General features: G+C 30.0%; 1 protein-coding gene across 1 annotated transcript in view; it reads right to left on the bottom strand.

Annotated features, from left to right (window-relative positions):
- The window catches only part of LOC129908519 (uncharacterized), a 97,589-nt gene extending 76,360 nt beyond the window's left edge, over window positions 1–21,229 (bottom strand). Inside the window, exon 1 of the mRNA XM_055985078.1 lies at window positions 19,835–21,229. The gene's annotated coding sequence lies outside the window, so the exon portion shown is untranslated. The remainder of the gene's footprint in view (window positions 1–19,834) is intronic.
- Between the last annotated feature and the right edge of the window lie 789 nt (window positions 21,230–22,018).

Here is a 22,018-nt window from a genome sequence, read left to right as displayed (position 1 = left end):
TTACATATAATAAAATTTATTTGATTCAACTATATTTGGACCCGCTGAATCTCAATTTCGTTTCCGTTTGGCCAAGTCACCCTCTAGTTTTGAGCTGTGACTGCAGTTTTTTTGCAATGTTTTCCGGGTCAAACAGACTTGAATTTCTGATTCAGCGGGTTGAAATACATATCGGTAGATAGGTGTGGTCCAAAGTACTTGTACAAACTTAGTATCGAAAATATATTCTATGATTTTGACGGCTTATGGGTTTAACATGAAAACTTAATATTTTTGACAATATGTGTATATTGAAATAACGGTATCTTATTAACTATAAGTCAGAGGAAAAAAATGCAAGATTTGTTTGTAATAAAATCTATTATATATATTAAAGTTTGGTTTTGTGTACGTTCGCTAACCGGCCACACAGACTGACTCATTTTCTTAATTTTTTTTTGAAATCAAAGAGGCATAAGAGAAGGAGGTTTAAGGCAAAAAAAATTCAAGATTTTATAGGGTAAATAGGGGTAACACGACATTGAAAAAAGAGGCTATTTTCTAAACGGTAAGTCATAAAGAGTTGACTTTATTTTAAATGATAGACAAATTTATTCAATAGTTAAAAAAGGTATTGAAAAAATTCAAAAAAATTTCAAAACCAAGTTGTGAGGGTTTTTTTGCAGTCATAGACCTTCGACAAAAGACTAATTAGAGGTACGCAAAATTTTGCACAGAAATTTGAGTTACACCATGAGAAAGATATTTAAAAAAAAAAATTAGGGGTCTAAAACGGATTTTTTTCATAGGCCCTGTATTTTGAAATAAAAATTTTTGAAAAACAACCTAATTTTTAGGGACATTTTTGAGTAGTCTTTTATTTTTTTTGGAATTTTTAAAAGTCTGCAAAAAATCTCAAATTTATAGGAAATATAGGTTTTAATCATGCGCATGCATGTACAAACTTTTTTTTTTTGTCCCAAGTTTTTTGGCCGTTTTTAACAGTTTTTTATTTTTATCTTTTTTTCTTCAATAGATAAATGAATGAAATTTACAGTGTAGATAGATAATAGGCAAGACTATATTTGTACAAAGTTTCAATTAATTTTGTAATGACAAATTTGAATGAAATATCGGTAAAATAAAACTCTATTTTTCAACACGTTACATCTTTTGATCTGGAGCTTACAAAAATTTGATTTATCTTTATTGAGCATCCTGATAATATTACCTTTTATTTGATATATCACACATAACGCTACATTCACTACAAGCTTCACAATGGTAAATTAAAAAACTTAAAAAACGTTTTTAACATAGGCCACTTTTTTTTAAATTTTAAAAGTGAATATTTTTAAATTAATTGGACGAACTTTTCAAGTTTTGATTTCCTTTTTGTATTGGGAATTATGACAAATTACAAAGTCGAAAATAGAAATAAATACAAGAAATGGCGGAACGAAGTCCGCCGCGTCAGCTAGTTGTTTTATATATAGGTTTTGCACTGAATATTTGTGATATTTGACTTTGAATAACTTATGAAGCAGTCACGTACACGTTTTGTTTATGGACTTTCTGGAACGAAGATAATTGCATAAAAAAAATTAAATTGCTTTTATCACAGCATTTTTTGGTTTCGTATTTTTCCCTATTAAAAATAAGACAAAATTAATAAATCATTCATTCTCCGAAACTATATTTCCAGCAAATTGGAGAACATTGATTGATTTTATGGATCAAAGTATGCATTGGCGTTCCTAGTCAAAATTCTGATATGTCGTCTTTCTGTCTCTTGGTTAGTTTATCTGTCTATTTCAGAAGTCATTCCTTTACGGGTGGGTCACTCAATCCACTTCAAGTTCAAACTTGGTATGCATAGTTGTTTGCAGACAATCAAAACAGGATGTCTTTTTGTTGTCAGTTGTCATACGAATATAGTTTCATTCATCTTTCGTTTTCGAGAATATTTCTCATCTAAAGGTTTTTAAGCAATTTTTGATAAATTTTTTTCTAAAAATAGAAGAAATCAAAAATCTTACTGATTAAGAATTGAAATTCATTTAACAATAATTTTTTTTGAACTCATATTAATATACCTATTACAGAACTAGGAAATAAATTTAGATTAATTGCATTTTTTTACATAAATCGACTAATTAATATTTTAAATATCGTACCAAATTAAATATAAATACCTTACAATTACCTGAAGAAAAACTTGTATATTTTTCGAAGTAAAATATTCTATTTCATACCTACCAGAGCTTAAAAAAAAACTCTTAAGATATCATTAAATGTTTTTAGAATAAATCAACCCAGAAACACCTCACAATAAATTTTTTCTATTTATGTTAATTTGAAGATAAAAATTCCCAAAGTGTTTTTTTCCTTTTTTATGATTTGTATTTTTCATACATATCTGCGATTTACTCAATTGAATAACAAACACTCATATGAATTAACTTGTCACCCAAATCTATTCATCCTTTTTACATAGGTACATACATTCTCTTTGGCAAAAAGGATTCTATCCCTTCGTTATGTCTTCTACTTAAATTGTTGTCAAGACACTTAAGTTTAATATTATTTTTCCAAACGAAAGCGTCTTTTTTGTAAAATTTGAATCACTTTTTTCCATTCAAGTAGAAATGTCTTCCTTCTGACGCACATTCTGACTCATTCATTCATTCACAAAATAAAGTATATATATGCACGATTTTATATAGATAGCATATGAATTGAGTGTTTGTATTCAACTTAAATCTCACCTTAAAATTTTCTTCTTTTCATATTTTTTTCGTATATAGGTATGCCATGATGGTCTCCTCTCATCTCTGTCCTCCTGCCAGGATGAATCCTATTTCCTTTCGATTTATCTTTTAAAAGCATCTCTATCACCTGCCATTTTATTTTTCTTATTCCAACATAAACGTATCATTTTACATCAAACTCACAAGAGGATGTGATTTCCTTTTATTCTTCTTACATTATTTATAGAAAAAATATATAACCTTTTTTTTTTTTTTTTGCTTTTGAAACTTATTTCGGTTTGGTTTTGTTAGAAAAAAAAATATCTAGTGCACTCGAAAGAAAGAGAAATTGTTAGCTTTGGGAAGGGTAAAAAAATATTATCATTGGTTGCATAAGAATTTTACTTGTTGAATTGTAAAAATAAAAATAAATATTACTATGAATAAATTGCATTTTTCCATTTCAGTCAATTTTGTGCAATTGTGGTTTTTATATATTTGAATAATGTGACCAGACTATCTTCATCATTCTTAGGTATAGGTACATATGATTTTAAATTTAAGTATATGAATTGATGAATTTTTTGACGTGATAACGTCTTATAAATCGATGAACCATGACAGCCACCACAAAAAAGTGACACCATTTTCTAACGTTACACTCTCGCACTTCCGTAGTGCATCAAAAAATTAAAAATTAAAAATAAACTATTAGAGATACAAAAATCTTCTATAGCTTATTTGAAAGATAATAATCTAAAGCTTAACCCAAATGAAGGATTTTTAAAAATTCCGTCATTTAATAGGGTAAACAGGGGTAAAACGGAAAGATGAAATTTGGGCTAAAATCTTAGTTGTAGAGAGTTGATTTTTTTTTTTGCTATAGATAGATGAGACTAATTTTAGAATAACTGCATTTAAGAAAAAATTCTAAAAAATTTTGAAACTAATCCATAACGTTTTGTTTGAACGTTGTACACTTGTTGGGGCTATGACAAAATGATGGTTTTGGGTAAAGGAAATTTTTTTTGACAATTCTAAAGATGCCAGGTGAAAGATGAGGGAAAAAAATTAGCCGTTTGATACGGATTTTTTTCCAACACTCTGCGTTTCGAAATATGAATTTTTGAAAAACACCTTGTTTTTTAGGGGTATTTTTGGGTAGTTTTTGATTTTTCAAAAAATCTCAAACTTATAGAACATGGAGGTTTTGGCCTAATGCATACATGTGCAAAAACTTGTAATCGTTTAGTGAGTTTTGACTGAATAACGGAAGTTTTTAAAAAATACGTTTTTTTTACCGTTTTTAACCGGTTTACATAGTTTTTTTATTTTTATCTTTTTTTCTTTAATAGATAGACCATGACGACGACTATATGTGTGCGAAATTTCAATCATTTTCGTAAACACAATTTTGAGATAAAAGTAAAATAAAATTTTAGAATTCAACAGGCTATAACTTTTGACCAAGAGCAGATAGAAATTTTATTAAACATCCTGATACAATTACCTTTCATTTGGTATATCACACATAACGGAAGACTAACTACAAGCTACACAATGTTAAATCAAGAAACTTGCGAAAAACTTCAAAACACCAGTGGAGATCTGTTGCCCCCCGAACAGCCACCAGTGTGGGAAGTACCGTAATCTCAGTCTGGAATTTCGACATGATTGACTTTAAAAAACTCTTACTCCTCTTGTAGGCGTCTCAGGAACATGATTGAAGCGTCATATGAAAGGTGAAACAATAAGCTTTCACATGGTATAATTTTTATAGGTTGTCAAACAAAAAAATTGATTTAATAGCATGAGAACATAAAAATTAATGTTTTTTTTGCTTTTGGATGAAATTTCATCGAGTTTTAAAAATTCTAGCTCTTTTTGTAAATGTCTCATAGACCTGATCGATATATATATTTTGAGCTAAGACAATACGCTTTCAGATGGTATAGGGAAAAAATGGAATTAATGACATGAGAAGATAAAAATTCATGTTTTTTTTTTGCTTTTTTTGATTAAAATGATTGTTTTCAATAAATTGTTTTCATACTTTTTGCACATTGTAAAAATTAAAAAATGGTTTTATTCTTAAGAAAAAATACTTGGCTTTTAAATTGCATTATTTTTTTGTAAGCTTTCAAAATAAAAAATTAATATAATGAGAAAATAAAAAAGGTATTTTTTTAGCTTTTTCTTGTAAATTATGATTGTTTGAAAAAAGTAAACGCTTCAATTGACTCATTTTTAACAAAAGCACACAACCTGTTTTCTGACGACGTTATCACGTAAAATCATCGTCCGTAAACCGGCCTTACAGACAACCTCTTTTTTACTACAATGTACCCTTATCCCTAAATAAGTATTTGTCTTTTTTATACAATTAAACGGGAAATTTAATGATTCGACCTCGGCTGAGGCTATTTTAACCTATTTAATTAATACAGTATTGATTTTTTAATTGCGATATAGCTTGGTACTATTTATATACCATATATGAATTCTTATAAGAATTTGAACTTCAGATACCAATCAATAATAATGATTACACTGGTTTACAAGGGTTTTGTTGTCGTAAAAAAAATATACTTTTTTGAAGGTTTTCGGTGTGCTTAACTCGAATTCGAAGTCAGAAACAACTAATCAGCTCCCGTTTTTTTAAGTTCTTCGGACCTTATTCTTTTGTATAAGGAGCATATTTAGTAACGGTGTCTATCAGAACTGTTTTCCATCTTTCCATACCTGTATAAATCTTTTCAATATCTTTTGTATTGCCCGAGATATCTTAAAATAAAGTAAGTGGGCTTGGCTTTATATATCATAAAGGAGATAATGACCATATAAAATTTATAATAATACCAAACAACTGAGGGTATCTCGGGTAGTAAAAAAGATATCGGTAAGATTTAAACAGATTTAAAAAGGTGGAAAATAGTTCTTATAAAAACCGTTACTAAATATGCTCAAGCAATTTTCTTCATATAAAAGAATAAGGTCCCAAGTACTGCATTTTCTAACGGTAATATTTCAAAAACGGGAGCTGATTAATTTTTTTCGAGTTCAGCGCACCGAAAACCTTCAGAAAAGTATAATTTTGTATCTGCAACAAAAAAAAAGTTTAATTTTGCTAACCAGTGTTAAAATTATTATAGAAAATTTGAAAAAATAGAAACCACAATTTTATCTATCACTCTATATAAGGAGTTATACAACATTATAACAATTACATTACACTTCAAACTTTTCCAAACGTCGTTAATAATTTTTTAAAAACTTTTTAAAATTTTTTTTTTAATTTTTTCAAATTGAAATGTATTTTTTTATAGCTTAGTTAACTTGCTACTATTTAATTGTTAAAAAATCGTCGTTAGAAATATGTACATACAATTTCACTTGTTCGTTAATTCGCTTATTCGTTGGTTGCTCTTATGTACACACAGTGCTGAAAAAGCTATTTTAGAAATTACTTATTAGGTACTTTGAAAAGTTAACTTGCCTCAAAAACTTATTCAATTTCAATGAAAGGATTTTAAATAAAGTACTAGGGGCAAGTTTAGGTTTCGTAAAATATAGAACTCGAGACAATAAAATCAAACATGACATTTAGATGATAGAGAATGCGATTAAAAAGTGGGTCTTGCAATTCTATCTGTCTGGCTGTGTGTCTGTCCAAATTCCTGAAGCGATTATTTTCAAACTTGGCAGTAAAGTATTTTGATTTTCTAGAAAAGGTTATTATTCTCAAAAACGGCTCTAAAGATTTTGATTAAAAAATATATAGGTGTACAGTACGGTGGGTCAAAAAAATTGGAATATCTTCTAAACGGTTAAAGCAATCAATATGATGCCAAGGAATTATTTATAGAACGTTTAAGCCCATACAAGAATATATCATGCAAATTTGAAATACCTGATAAATTTTCAGTGAATTGGAAAATTTTCAAAAGTAAAAAATGTTTTTATAAATTTTTTTAACTTTGACCTGGAATATCTTTAGAATGGTTAGATTAATTAAAAAAAGTTAATATGACCTTTTTTGTGGAACAATCTATTTCCTACAAGAATATGTCTTGCGCGTTTGATTATTATAATTTTTCAATTTGTTACAAGATTAAGAACAAAAAACGAATTTTTAAAAATTTTCAAAAATTTTCTCGATTTTTGGACCTCAAATATCTATTAAACGGTTAGATAAACGAAAAAAGTTTATAAGGCCTTTTTTAGAGCGTTCAATTTCCTACAAGAATATGTAAAGAAATTTTCTAAAAAGTCAATTAATAAAAAAATGATTTTGTTTTTACTAGAAGCTTGATGTAAAAATGGAAAAGATCTTATATTTGGTGTGTATATTCTAAAGGTCTCTAGCCTAGTTTACAGCTGTTTATAAATTTTTACATTTTGTATTTAAATATATTTTTAAAGAACCGAACCGATGTGAAATGTATATGCCATAGGGTTAGTGATGGCCAAAAACGATAATTTCATATATTAAAATATGCATATTAATAACAATAACAGTTTTCGAAACATGCATTACATTATTCACTAATTTTAATTCGAGTTCTAAGTAAAATAGTTCAAAGAGGTAATCGAATTATGTTTGAGTTAGTATTATTTTTGTCCGTTTGAAAAAAAAAAGCAATCTTACGTATGTGGAGATTTTTGGAGATAAGTATTAAAAAAAATATTGATATTTTGATAACTGATTTTGTAGCCTTTTTAATTTACTGTATTAAACAAAACGAACTATTTACACCAATACAATGGTAGAGCATTTAATAAATACAAACTAGTGAAATTATTTTTAGTTGGCCTTTTTTCTTCGTGTAACAAAAAATAAACAAAAAAACTCAAAATTGTTGTTTTAAAAAAATTAAATTTTTTTTCAATATTTGTTTGGAAGCAATGTACATATATTTTTTTGTTGAAAAAAGTTTTTTTTTAATCATTATTAACAGTTCCTGATATTAAAACGGTTTTTTTAATTTCTGAATTTTTTCCAAACGAAATTTCAAATACACTCATTTTCATCAGAATAGGTACACAACTTTTCAAATGTTCATTAATCGTTTGTATCCAATAGTGGTGAGTGACATTACAAGGTTTTATTATTTTTTGATAGTTTAAGATCAGTGGCGTATCCAGAAAAAAATTTGGAGGGGGCTTGAAAATTTTTTATATGGTGAATGTACGAATTTTTTTTTTCTTTTTAACCGACTTGCAGAAAGGAGGAGGTATTCAATTGGTCTGTTTTTTTTTTTTTTTGTTTGCTACCTCATAACTTTGGACTGAGTGAACCAATTTTGATAATTCTTTTTGTATTAGAAAGCTGGTGGCTACAACTTGGTCCTATTTCAATTTCGCTCTGGCCATAGAAACTATTAGAAAAACCATAAAACCCAGTTTTGATCCATGAAAGTCGGTTTTGTTTTTTTTAATAAAAATGATTTTTTTTTATTCATCTTTGATCGAGAGAAAAGCGATGTGCTGCGGTACTGAAAGTGGTATAGTAGTATTTTACTGCTCTCGACTTTGTACTACTGTGTTCCCCTTCACATTCAAAATAGTGTTTTTATTCAAACATTTTACACAAACAGCGAGGTGTTGAGTAATCTTAAACAAAAAAAAACACTTTATTTCGTTCGAAATTTGCTTACAGATTTATTCCTATCACGTCTTTTGAGCTGTACTTATCACTTTATTCGATATAAACGCCCATGTTCCGAAATTCGACCGAAAGTGAATTGAAATCACTTTTCAATTACACATGAAATTGATCTTCGATCGATTTCGAAACTTTCGAAAATGCTGCGAACTGTCAAGACTGAAGGATTATCCATTTTTATTTTGTTTCTGAAGTAAAATTACTGCTTTGAACATGGATACAATTTTATTGGTTACTTTAATGGAAAAAAGCAGAATTTAAAAGAAAAAAAAGAGGTCACATTTTGCAAGACATATCAAATATGTAAGTGAAATGCAGAACATGGGCGATATTATTGCAAATTTTCAAAGACAAATTAATAAGGTAAAGTGTAGAGCGAATGAGGTTGCAACACAGAGGCAGTGATGAATTATATTTCATGTCTCATGTGTCGTATGTATTTTGTTTTAAATTAACAACAAATAAATATTACAAAACAATAAAAATATAAGTTTTGATAATTAAATATTTTGTCAAAAAATTGCAGATTCATTGCAAAAGTCGCCAAATTCACGAAAAGAAAAAAAGTGAATTGAATTCGATACAAAAAATTTAAATGAGTGAGAAAATTCAGAACACCTAATTTCACTATCGGCAAGTGAATGCTCAAGCATTGAAATGCAGAACGTGAAAGTGTCAAAAACTAATTTTCAATAAAATATTTTTTGATGTTTAATCCGAATTATATATTTTTTCGTAATATGTTCCTTTTTTAATAAAATAAATAAATAAATAAATAAAAATTTTTATTTCCGATATCTTTGAGAAAAATATTATTTTTGAAAAAAAATAAATATACTCAAGACAATAAAATACGCCGTGATTGCATGAGAAGCTTTGCAAAGTTTAACGGTGATGTAATTCGACCTCAAAATAACATAAACAAAATATATTTGAAGAATTCTGAATTGGACTAAAATTCTCAACAAAATTATCCCAACCCTCAACGTCAACTAAGAGACTCAAAGAAACACAAACAACCATTTCAGAATTTGGAGGGGGCTGGATCATTTCAGCTGCCTCTAAATCTCTAAGATTTACGAACAAGTTTCAGTTAATCATCTAGGTTATGATGAAATCAGCTAAATAATAACATGATTTTGGAGGCTTGGGGGGGGGGGGGGCTTGAGCCCCCTGAGCCCCCCCCCCCCCCCTGCTCAATACGCCACTGTTTAAGATGTTAGGAAAAGCAACGGCTAAAATTATTTCAAAATGGACCATAACTTTGCCATTGTTTTTCTTGTAAAGTACTTTTTAAGGAAAAATTAATTTAATTTTTTCTTCATCAGAATAGGTACATAATTGTCATTTTAAATGTTTTTAAGGATTTCGAGAAAATTTACCACTAAAGCAAATAATTGAAGTTTCCTAAGTGAAATTTAATAATTATACTACCATTTTGAACAACATGGGTGGTGTATAAAAACATATTGCTTAAATCAACTATAAAGTTTTGAAAAAAAAATTTCAAGATTTTGAAAAATTCAATTAGCAAATTTTATAAAAACTATTTGAAAAAAAAAAAAAAATAATAATTGAATGCCTCTTTAAAATGAAATGCATTCTTTTTGTTTTCTTTGAATTTTATGTTTTTTTTTTTTTGTTTTTTTTTTTTTAAATTAAGTTGCATATTTTCTTTGATGCTCAAAACCATTTAATTTTGTATTTTTTAGTTAACGTTTACCATATTTCTATATAAAAAGATTAAACATTTTAAAATAGATGTCAAATTGGAGAAAAACTGAAATCATTTTTTTTTTAACATCTTGACCAAGATTTTATGTTTCAAATAATCTTAATTTCACCTTTCAAAAACATATATACATAATTGTATTAAAAAAACAAACCCCTTCAAAACGTGCTAGGCCCCGAGAAAAGAATTTTTGAAAGTTTGGTTTTTGTCTCATAATCCTATTTTAATTTATTTATTATTTAATTTTTCAATTATATGTTTCGACTGATTCGGGTAAATATTTTAGTTCAGAATGACAAATTTCGTAAAATGAATAATGTTCGTAAAGTAGAAAATTTATTTATTTTTTTTTTACTTATGTTTTCCGTCTTCTTAATCAGACAAAATTATTTTGAAGTCAAGCTTGTCTAGTAAAACTCTTTCCAATAAAGGTCAAGTGCCTTTCTTTATTCTTCAAAAAAAACTTCTGAAAATTGTTAGAAATGTTTTTAAATATATTTTTATTAACAAACAAAATCATTTAAATTTTTTCCCTACACTGACAATTTATTGTTTTTAAAATCTCTCAACAAAATCAATTTCTCAAACCATTTCATTTCAACTTCGTCAAATCTTAAAATATTAAATTTACTGATTGCGCACTCGTTGACATAATCAAATTAAATCTCTAAAATGAGTCTCTATAATAACCATAATAATTTTTGATCAGATTTTCTTTAAAATTCCTCTCTGCACGCGTTCCTCTATACAAAAAGAAGGCAAAAAGTCCAATAAAATCTTTCTCTGTTGTATTCCTTTCATACTTTATAATAAACAAACAAACAAACGAAAAAAAAAAATAAATCACCACCTCTATAAGAAGCAAAATTCCTATAAATATTTGAATATCACAAATCTATTTTTAATTTATTTCAAGCTCTCTTTCTCTCTCTCTCTCTCTCTGAAAAAAGGAAGAAATACTTTTTTTTTTGTAAAATTTTCGTCAGGATGTTTAGTCATTCAACGGAACTTCATTTCCTTTAGTATTGTATATCGTTTGGTCACATCTGTACGAACGACACGACGACATACCTCCTAACTACTTTTTCCTCTCCTCACAACAAAAATATCCTCTCAATTTTCATTTGAAAGTCGGCTGTGTGAGAGTAGATTTTCCTAATCGGAAAACGGAAATCATTTAAAGGAAGGGAAAAATGGCGAATGATTTCATGACTTTATATTTAAGTTTTTTTTTTTTTTCTTTATTTTTCTTTGGAGAAACGGAATTTAATTTCATTTATTGATGACGGTGATGATGACAAATAACTAAACGAAAAAAAAGGAAGAAATAATATAAAATGAGGCTTCACAAAAAAAAAAACATTCCATCGACTCAAAACTTTTGGGCTTTAATTATATTTGTTTTGGCAATTCATAGTCGTGTTATGTTCGTTGGGTCAATTCTGGCGGTGAATTAAGGTCGCATATTTCACTTCATGGTCAAAGCCCCCTATCATGCTATCAAATAGTTAAGCGTGGAAATTCCTTAAAGTTAGGTCCTTTTTTTTTGTCCATTCTGCACATGAAAACATCAGGCGAATAACCTTTTTGCCACAAGGTAGGTAGGTAGAGATGGCGGTCAAGGCAAACCATGTTTGATTGACCCAATTAGCGCAGGATGCGCCGTTTTGATACCAAAACTTATGAAACCTGTGAGTGATAATTGGATTTATTTGAAATACATTTTTTAATTGGTTTTTAAAAAAGGGAAAAACAAGTGTTAGGCAGTCCTAAATCCACTTTGTTGCATTTAGGAACGAGATCAAGTCTTTGATCTTTGATTCTGAGATGTTATCTATGACATTAAAGAATTCGCTCCCCAGAGAGAGTGCTCTATTCCTAGCAAGGGCGGGACATTGACATAGGAAATGGTAGACCGTTTCTTTTTCTTGCTGGTCCAAGCAGCTGCGACAGTAGGTATTGTGCGGTATACCCAACTTTGCTGCATGTTCCCCTATCGGCCAATGTCCTGTACACACCGCAACGATTCTGCTAATATCTTTTCTGGGTCTAGAGATTAGGTCATATGTTTTGGATTTATTATAGGTGGGCCAGATTTTTCTGGATATGACGCAGCTAGTCAAGTTGTGCCACCTATTGTTAGCTTTTGTTAGGTATTTTAAGAAGATATCGCCCTTCATGACTCCTATGGGAATGTTGACTATTTCTGCTAGTGACTCATGAAGGGCTGATCCTTGCCTGGCCAGTTCATCCGCCTTTTCATTGCCTTCAAAACCACTGTGACCTGGGATCCAGATGAGAGTGATTGTGAGGCTTTCACTCAGCAATGAGAGTTCCTCTCTGCACTGCTGAACCAATTTGGAGGATGTCGTGACCGAAGCAATTGCTTTTATAGCTGCCTGACTATCTGTTAGTATAGCTATATTTTGGTTTTGATTTGGATATACTCTAAGTAATTTGCAAGCTTCTTTAATTGCCAGCAATTCCGCTTGGAATACACTTGCAAAGTTTGGTAGTCGAAAGGATTTTGAGATATTGAGGGATTCATAGTAGACACCCGAACCGACCCCACAGTTCATTTTTGAGCCATCAGTGAAAATGCAGGTGTCGAAGCCTCTCGTCACAATGCCCTCTTCCCAGTCTGATCTCGACGGGAAGCTGACCTTGCAATTCATTACAGTATTCAAAATAGGGGTGCAGTAGTCCGTGGGTGTCAGAAGCATATCCGATGGTATTAAATTTGTTGTGTCACTGTGACCAAAAGATTTTGCCTTCCAACTACCTGTTTCTTTTAGCCTTAAAACGCTACAAGAGACCTGGTATTTGATATGAAGGTCTATGGGTAAGAGGTGCAAGAGAACGTTTAGAGCCTCCGTGGGGCACGACCGGAGGGCTCCAGTCGTCCCTACGCTTGCTGTTCTCTGGATTTTCTTAAGTTTGTTGATGTTATAAGCTTTACTGAGTGCAGGCCACCAAACAATGGCGCCGTAGGTAAGAATGGGTCGTACAACCGCTGTGTAAGTCCATAGAATCATTTTTGATTTAAGACCCCATTTTTTCCCAAAGGTTTTACTGCAGGCATAGAAAGCAATGCTCGCTTTTCTAACCCGCTCTTCTATATTAAGCTTCCAGCTCAGTTTAGTGTCCAAAATTACACCTAAATATTTGGCGCTAGAAGAAAGTGATAAGATTTGGCCGTTGAGCTGAGGTAGAGGGAAGACAGGGATTTTGGTTTTAGTTGTAAAAAGCATCAGTTCCGTTTTACTTTGATTAACTCCTAGGCCACAGCTTGTAGCCCAGTTGCTAACTTTTCTCAAAGCCGTGTCAGTCATTTCACTGATCACAGGTAAAAACTTTCCTGATACAAGTACAACCAGATCATCCGCATATGCCACTGCCTTCACTCCACTTCTCTCAAGCTTCACGAGGATATTGTTCATGACAAGGAGCCATAACAGTGGGGAAAGAACGCCACCCTGAGGCGTACCCCTATTAACGCATTTAAAACAGTTAGAATTTCCTAAGCTTGCTTGAATTCTTCTCTCTTTTAGCATTGAAATAATCCAACTTCTGATATAGTCTTCTACTTCAAAAGTCACTAGGGCTTCGAGAATAGATTCGGTTAGGACATTGTTAAAAGCTCCCTCTACATCCAAGAAGGTAGCTAGGGTATATTCTTTAAAGTGTAACGAGTTCTCAATTGTTCGAACGACTTCATGGAGGGCTGTTTCCGTAGATTTGCCCCTCATATAAGCGTGCCACAAAACCAAAACAAAAAAAAAATGTGAAAATGTGTGATAATAAACTGCGCGTGTTATGGGAATCATCACCATCACAATCACACAATTCTCGAGGACGACCAACTCGTAAGGATATCAAGGAAATAAAAAAAAAAAAAAAACAAAAAATCGGACTGAAATGTTACTTAATTAAATTGAGCCCGCAAAGGGCATGGAATTGTTAAAAGCCGCCATAAAAATTGGAGCTCACCATAAGACACCAAATAAGGCTCTGTAAGTAATATCCCCTTGGAGCCATAAAACCGATGGTCACATACTGTTAGTGTGTTCTCTCTGTGTGTTTTCTCCTATGATACAGTTGTTAGGTGTAAAAGGTTCGAAATTAAACATAAACAACGTAGTTGCCGTTATTTTTTTGTTTTCTTTTTGTTTCGTTTTTGTTTGTTTTGTATCCACTTTTGTTTTGCCATTGGGAACATATCTACTTAGTTGGAATAATAACTGGCAAGAGAAAAGGGAACATCAAGGAAGTGGAAATAAAAATCACAACTCTGATGTTGTGATGTTCCAAGGACAAGACATGGACCAGGATCCATGACATGCCACTATAATACTCGTAAATTAAAGACAAGCAAGCAAAGAGGAAGGAAGGAAGCTACCCCCCACTTCGCTGATTTCCTTTAAGCATGTTCTTCAAATGTTCCTCCTTTTTGGATTGAGGAGGATTTTGGATTTAGAATCTATAAATCACAGCAGTCCTTCAAGATTCCATATCCTTATAGCAGAGAGCACAGTTGCAAAGTTTAAGTGTTCCAGCTTTGTTGTTGTTATTGTTTTCGTTTGGTTCGTTGTTGTTTCGGAGGAGGTGTAGGTGGTAGATAGCAGGTATTTGAGAGAGAGAGTTTATGGCACATCCTAGAGCCCCTATAGTGTGTTTTATCAAAACAAATAAATCATAACCTTACTTGTGGCTTTAAATTGCTGAGGGCCACTTTGTTATTCGTCGTCCTTTAGGCATATCCCACACACACACATTTGAATTCATAGTTTATAGGGTGTCAGAGCTGAATAAGCAATTTATTTCGTTTGATTTTTGGCTGCTTTTGTTTCATACTTGTACATATGTTTACCTACATATTTTATGCAAGAGCCAAAGGGAGAGAGATGAAAGGGAGACTAGGTAAAATAATAATTTGTAGATTATACAAAACTGATTCGAATGCATGAGATGAAACTTAAATGGATGTTAAATGTCACATGCGGGATTGTATGATGTTTTCATATTCAAAACAGGTGCGTGGGTAGGATTGTTGTGGATTGGATTTATATCATCTGGGAGAGACGCCCACATTTTGATGTCCTATTTATAAGAGTATAAATACAATTTGTTTTAACTTTGACATTTTGAAGCCCTTTTTGTTCAAAAACGATATTTTTTTTTTTTTTTTGTTATTTTAAGTGAACTTTAAATGACACAAATATATTTTAATATATTATTCCCAAAGGTGGTTTATTTGTGGGAGGTTTTTTGGAGTCTCAAATTTATGTTTCAAATTTCATGGAGAATTGTATAATTTGTCAAATGTATTCAAAATTGATCTTATTAAATGAAAAACAAAGTTAAAAAAGATAAACGGGACACTCAATTATACAGGGTGTCCCACAGCAAAACCTAAGGTACCTGAAGTAATTCAATGTATTGTGACTGGTTGTAAAAGTTATATGTTTTTGGGTGATTAAAAATAAAAATTTTAAAATCGGTTGCCATTTGGTTCCACAAATGTAAATTTAATACATAGGTATGTACTTGACCCGGTCACGTTTTTCTACGGAAAAAATATTTATAAATCCTTGAATGAGAAGACTCCGAAGACTTTATTTCTCAAAAAGCTTTCAACTGGTTTAAGGCTTTTAAAGGTCTCGCAAAAAAATTAAAAAATGTTTTTTATCTATTAAAGTTAATTACTTATTCCCGTCGAAGAATTTTACTTCCGGAGAGTTGAACAGATTCAGAGTAAAATCGCGTAAAATCACAAGAGCTTTTTTATAATTGTTGCTCGGTAGACTTTTTATAAAATTGCTAGATAGGTTAAGCATGAGCAATTATTTTCTCAAAAAAAAAAGCGGTTTTGATTAAAAAATTCAATTAATATTTTTTAGAAAAAGGTTTTCAAAAATAGTTCCCATACAACTGTTTTATAACTTGTTCAATTTTAACGAATTTCGTATGCAAAAGAATTTATATAATTTTAATAAAAGTCAAAAACAAAACTTTTTAAAAAAGTAATTTTTTTGAATTAAAAAAAATTTTAATTTTTTTTGAAAAACCAAAATTTCGAAAACGGACCATTTTAGCAATTTCAATTCTCAGAGCAAGTACATGCGACCTAGTCTTTGATTTTATTTCTAGCATTTTCCTAAATAGTTCTCTATTTGCTGTTTCTTTGAAAAAAACATACAAATTAATAACGACAAATTTAAATTTACATTTTGCACTTTCCATATTTTCTTTGTTTTTTGATAAATTCGTAAACGAAACCAGCGCAATTGTAAAATCAGAAATTTTATAGATTGCAAATCAATAATACCAAAGAAGTTAAACAATTTTTTTATTTTTAAATAAAACCCATGTCCTTTAACGTAATACTAATATTCTTTTCTCATAAGAAAATGAGTTTAACGACACATGCTGTATGAACTGTTTGTCTACTAATTGTTAAAAACCTCAACATTTTTAAGCAGAATTCATTGTTATTTCAACATGATACATCATATGATTAGGAAGCCCATAAAAAACCAACAACCAATTCAGTAAACTTTAATGAATGAATACCTTTTTGGAAAGCAAGTTTATAATATTCACATTTAACAGTTGTTATAAGAACAACATTGTTTCCAATTAAAAATAATTAACAGGAATTCAACTTAAACCACTGCAGAATCATGTACGAAGCTAAGCATAAAAAAGTACGTATACGCCATAGAGTACGTTTATTATTCTTACCACAGAAACTATTTCTGAGATAGAAAAATTTCTTATTTCACTTTTTTTTTGTTTAGTTATTTGATAAAATTATTTACAAATTTGAGGGTCATAAATGTATTATTGGTTTTGTATTTCTTTCTGGTTTTACAAATAAAGATAAAAAACTAAAATTTGTTTTAATTATGTGGTTAGAAGCTTTTTTAAGCTAATTTACTTATGTCTATTTTTCATGTTATAATCAAATCCGTTATTTTGGAATAAAAAAGATTATTAAACAAAATTGCAAATATGTGAATTAAAATAGTGTCAAATGTGGAACCAAATTTTATTTTTTTATATTTAAGACCGAAACATCTCTTAGTACCGTACTTACTCATTGTTCAGTTGTTTGTTGAAAACAAATTTAAAATAAAATTATTTTATAATAATTATTACAATTAATTTTTATAATTAATTATACGAATTATTCTTTTAATTCATTTTTATAAAAACTATATTGTTATGTGCGTTATTCCAGAAAAGATTGGAAATTTATTTTGATGGACCCATATCTTTTTAAAAAATGACAATTTTTTTGAGAAAATCGCGAATTGAAATTCTCAAGAGTACAAGATGTAAAAAAATTAAATTAAATTTTGAACCGAATTGAAAAAAAAAAAACGATATCGATTTACATTGCAGACCAAAAACACTGAGGTTAAAAGTAGCTCTTTGAAAAAGAAACAAGTAATAAAAAAGTATTCAAACTTAATTATAAATTAGATTTCATCACATTAAAGTTTAAAATTGTTTGAAGGAAAATGAAATGCACGAAAAGTTGTTTAGGATATTTAAGCCATTTATAAAAGACTAATTTTAATTAATTAAAAAAGTATTAAAAGTTGTTCTTAACACTAAGGAAACACCTTTTTAAATGGCTTTAACCACCAAATCAAGTATGCCACTAGATTTCTTGTATGACAAAAAATGTTTGAATTCGTTTTTTGAAAATTTTAGGAGCCATAAAAAAAAAAAAACAAAATATTCAAAAAATTCAAAAAAATTTCAAAACAGAAATTGGTATTCATTTATCCGTTTTGATAAAATTAATTTTTAAAAAAAGTTTTTAGAGAAAAACATTTGTTTTAATTTTCTGTTTCATTTTCTTCTAAGAAAAAAAACCTAACTACCAAGTTTGAAATAAAAACCTTCAGTGGTTTTGGCTCTTTCTTGAGATAGAAACAGACAAATCAAGTTGCAGGATCCATTTTGTATCATCATTGTAATGTCATATCTCTCAAAAAAGTACGTATACACCCTAGTGAACAATTTTTACTCATGATTTTCTTCCTGAGAAAATAGTTAGTTGAAAATTGTATTTGAATTTTTTCATTTACAATACCTAGATATTTTCTTCTTTAGTTTTATAAGGTTAAGCCAGTGACCGTCTAAAAGTCCTTGATTTCAAAATAAGCATTGCTAATTTTAAGTTAAAAATGTTTTTAATATATAAAAAAATTTAATTAAATATTTTTGTATTTGTTAAAATATTTATCTTGTGTTTTAATAATTTTTATTTGCTTATAATTTTTTTTTTTTTTTTATTTTTTAGGACTTCCTTTTTAAACCTTTTGACCGAAAAAAATTTTGAAAAGTGATCAGTAGGTATTTTTGAAAGATTTTTTTTCGAACAAAACAACACCTTTTATACATCATAGATAAAGTCTGAAATTTAAAAGAAAAACTGTTTATTGAACGTAAATCCAGACTTTAGGGTACATTAAAAAAATTTAAACATACCATTATATTTTGTTTAAAAAAAATCCCAACAAAATGAAACAAGTCCGGAGGGGAAAAAATATTTCATTTTATTTTTTGTCACACCACTGAAGTTTTTGTGATTGTCAAGAGATTTTAAAATTAATTTCAACCAAGAATGACAAAAAAAAACCTCAATAATGCGAATCCCACTAAATTCTTAAAATCCTCTATTTCAATTAGTAAACAATACCGAAGGACTGCTGAACGTATTTTTTTTTTTAATACAAAAATTTACCTATTCAGCAAAATAAATTTAACAGCTATTCATTTGAAAAGTTTTTTTTTTTTTTTGTCTTTTTTTTCCTATAATCGGCTAACATGACTAAAAACTGTTTAAAACAGTTTTCATTTCTACGAAAAAAAAAATCTAAAATAAAAAAAAAAAAACTTAACATTGCGTGTTTGGTTATTTTATTCGATTAGCCACAATTAAGGACAGAATACAACATTTAATTACATTTTCAAATGACATTGTTTAATTTTCTTAATGCATGTACCTATTATTTAAGTATTGCATACAAAATTCTGTTATTTAGAATTTTTTAAAAGCACATTTACCAGATATCATTTCGAAACACCTAAAATTCTATATAATTTTTATTCAAAAAAAAATATCACATTCTACTACTTTTAACTCATTTATCCCAACCAATCACCAAGCTAATCAAAAAATCCACCTTTTAACATCGAAACTAACTTAATGAAAAAAACCATTTTATATAATTTTTACCCAAACCCAATAAATGTGTGTCAGAGTGAGCGTGACGTTATTTTCATCATTATATTATTATTTATTTGAAAAACTTCATCAACAACAACCATATTAAATCATATGCACTTAGTGGAATAAGGCGCTTATCATGCAAACAATACCGTTAATTTGTATATGTAAAGTATAGAGCGCACACATACTATCTACATATTTGTCATAGAATTATTTATTTGAAAATCATTCAGATGAAATACACAAAGCTCACTCACTCGCTATATCCTTAAATCCTTTAATGAAAGTCAATAATTGACACACCATAAATAAAGCTTATCAATAATGTTAGAAGGATACAAATTAGCAGCAGCTAGCAGAGAAATAAAAGGAAATAAAAAGATCAGCCGGATTAGAGGATTTCAAAAAAAAAAAAAAAAAAAAATGGTATAGGAGAACGGTATTGTATAGTCACTTACCCTTTTTCTCTCTTCAGCACTGCCATATGTAGATGGAAAATCCAAATATAAATCCTTGGTTTAATCCTTAATCAATGTGGCAGCAGAAAAACAAAAAACAAAAAAAAACACATCAACACACACAAACACACAAATATATTATGTATCATTCCTAACACAATTACAATTCATGAGATTTGATCCTTTAAACTGATTTCATTCAAACCAACAAGACAACAACATTCGAATCACGTCGCGTCGTTGTTGTCGGATGGCACACTAAACAGCACAACACCGATGCCACTTCCAACCCCTGCCTATCCAAGACGAAGACAACGGGACGAAAACGAAGACAAGACACGAAACGTTGTTATTCGCATTTAAAGCCCGTGTGTAGATAGCGCTCTTGTGCTTCTGCTTATAGAGGGTTATAGAGGAGAGAATTGAGACACAGAGGGCGCTGATGGGCGGTGGTGTGCCAGCAACGCGGCGGCTACACGACGAGACACAATCTGCACCTTTGGTCACACTTAGAAAAAAAAAAAAAAATTGCACTTGCACTAGATGCGATATGCGATGCTTCTTTTTCTCTATAACAATCTAGGCCTGGTATGTACTTGTACACTTTTCTGAACAAAGACACTTTAAGCCTTCTTCGTTGTTGCCTTTGCACTCTTATTCTTTTCTGTGATTATAATTAAGGCTCTTCCCTTTTTTTTTATTCATGGGCTGGGGCGAGAGGGAGAGGCTCATGTGTGTGTACTTGAATCTAACAAACTATAACACCCCTGGTCTACTTTTTTTTTTTTTACATATAGTAGATCTTCTAGTACAATAACAACAAGAACCAGAAGAAGAACAACAACAACATGCACTGCTTTTGTTTTGCTTATTTTATGCACTACTTGCCGTAATGAGAGAGAGTAGTCGTAGGGGGTTAAGAAGATACAAGGGGCACTCAGGGTGGGGTTAGGAGGTGATACATAGCGAGTAACACTTTGTTGGTTTCAGGAAAGACACTGCGGTGGCGGCACCTCTATCAACTATAACACCTTTCAAAATTCAATGCCGCCAAAAAAGCTTATAAACAAACAAAACTCGATACCGTTAGTTGGAGGATTTATCAATATTATTTATACTTTGCGCCTATAAGTATGCAAACAACGATGTTAGCCTTTAACGTTTTCCCATGAATGTCGGTCGTTATTGAGAAAGAGAGCCGAAGAAAAAAAAAAACAAGGTGATTGTGTGTTATCTTTCTTTTACCGATAAGCCAGAGCTCGCGGTGACTTGTGTGCTCTTTATTATATTATCCTTGATTTTTTGAGTTATACAAAGGGATTTCTATTATAAGGTTTCGTGTATAGGTTTTTTTGGAATTTCTCTCGAGTCCTTGCGTCAATATAAACCGTTCGATTTGGCGTGCAAATAAAGACTAAATTTGAGGAAGAAATGTAGTGAGCTTTTATAATATTGGAATGAAATTGAGTGAGCTTTTTTTATTTTTCCTGTGTACTGTACAGCACTGCCTCACCGACACGAAACAATGAGAGAATTTCTAATGAAGGTTTTGGTAGGTGAATGAGGGATGAACTCAACTGATATTATGAGTGAAAAATTTGACGTTGTAAAAACATGTTGTTTTTAAGTTGTTGTTTTTGCTTTTTTTGTTTAACAAGTTACGAAGGGAAGGTTTGTGTATTTTTTTTTGTCTAGACCTTCATTGAAGGGAATTATTATAAGTGAAGAAATGTTTCGAAGGTTTGGGCGTTTTTGACGAAATGGTTTATTTTTAAGGCAATGTTGTTAAATAAAGCGTACTTTCCTCAATGAAAGGTAGGGGAAAAATAGAATTTATAAATAAAGTGATTTTCTAAGTGTAATTTGTTGAAAATATTTTACGTAGGCGTTCAATAAATGTAAATAAACATAAGAAGTATGTGTTGAAGCGTAAATAAATTAAAGTGTTTTCGTCTTTTTAAACATTATAAGTAGGTACTATCAAATCAAAATATAATTTGAAGGAATTATTTTACATTGACAGGTTCTTAACATTTATGTTTTCTTATCACTAAGATTATTTTCAGGGTTTTCTATGCGTTTTATGCATTTTACTGTTCCTTGGAGTCATAAAATACATGTTTAATATTTGGAACAAAATGGCATAGGTACCAGAATTATTTTAAATTTTTTTGTCAAAATTTT

Source organism: Episyrphus balteatus, chromosome 2 (assembly GCF_945859705.1).
Source record: "Episyrphus balteatus chromosome 2, idEpiBalt1.1, whole genome shotgun sequence".
NCBI classification, from domain to species: Eukaryota; Metazoa; Arthropoda; class Insecta; order Diptera; family Syrphidae; genus Episyrphus; species Episyrphus balteatus.
Note: the sequence above shows the minus strand (reverse complement) of the source record. Positions and strands in the feature narration are given on the sequence as shown.